This window comes from Henckelia pumila, chromosome 2 (genome assembly GCF_033568475.1).
Source record: "Henckelia pumila isolate YLH828 chromosome 2, ASM3356847v2, whole genome shotgun sequence".
NCBI lineage: Eukaryota > Viridiplantae > Streptophyta > Magnoliopsida > Lamiales > Gesneriaceae > Henckelia > Henckelia pumila.
Genome location: NC_133121.1, coordinates 118,485,636 through 118,486,592, shown reverse-complemented (window position 1 = coordinate 118,486,592; position 957 = coordinate 118,485,636). Strand labels below are relative to the sequence as shown.

The window sequence follows — 957 nt, the reverse complement described above, 5'->3', positions numbered from 1 at the left end:
ATCTTCTTTAATTTCACTTCATATTCTCACGAATTATCCATCTTACCTTTGCAGGATTTTCTAGTGGTGCATGCTACCATCCTTGCGCTCAGAACTTGTACCCTTTGATTCAGAAATCGAGAGAACCTTTCGAAAGAGACGAAGACAACAACGAGCTAATATGGCAGAAAACGAACTACCACACATCAATAACGGTGATGGAGAAGCTAATAATCCACCTGTGTATAGATCCATGATGGACTGTGGTATACGCACTATTGAGGATGTTCGACCGAGTATCGTTAGACCAACAGTGACAGCAAATTAGTATGAGATAAAGCTGGCAATCATCCAGATGATCCAGAACACAGTCCAATTCGGTGGATCTACCATTGATGATCCTAATGCTCATATTGAAAACTTCTTGGAAATCTGTGATACTTTCAAACAACAGGGAGTTTCTGATGACGCTATTCGTCTAAGTTTATTTCCTTTTTCATTAAGAGACAAAGCTAAATCGTGGTTGAATAGTTTACCTGTAGGTTCTATCATAACATGGGGAGATTTGGCTAAAGCGTTCCTTACTAAGTACTTTCCTCCCTCGAAGTCCATGAAGCTGAGAACCGACATCACTATGTTTTCTCAAGGGGAACAAGAGTCGTTGTATGAAGCATGGGAGCGCTACAAAGATATGCTAAGGCGATGCCCACATCATCAGTTACCTGATTGGCTTGTGATACAAACTTTCTATTATGGTTTACTATCTGCAAATCGTACTATGTTGGATGCAGCTGTAGGTGGGAATCTTTTGCGGAAATCGCCGGAAGATGGTTATGAACTGTTTGAGGAAATGGCCTCTAGTAGCTATCAACCTCAATCTGAGAGGAGCATGATGCGAAAATCAGCAGGAATTCATCAAGTGGATGCATTCACTTCGATGACAGCACAACTGGAGGCTATGAATAAGAAGATTGATGG

General features: G+C 41.2%; 1 non-coding gene across 1 annotated transcript; it reads right to left on the bottom strand.

The window, feature by feature from the left end:
* Positions 1-592: 592 nt before the first annotated feature.
* On the bottom strand, positions 593-699 carry LOC140885671 (small nucleolar RNA R71). The gene has a single exon (XR_012151090.1). It is a non-coding gene; the product is annotated as a small nucleolar RNA R71 (small nucleolar RNA).
* Positions 700-957: the final 258 nt, after the last annotated feature.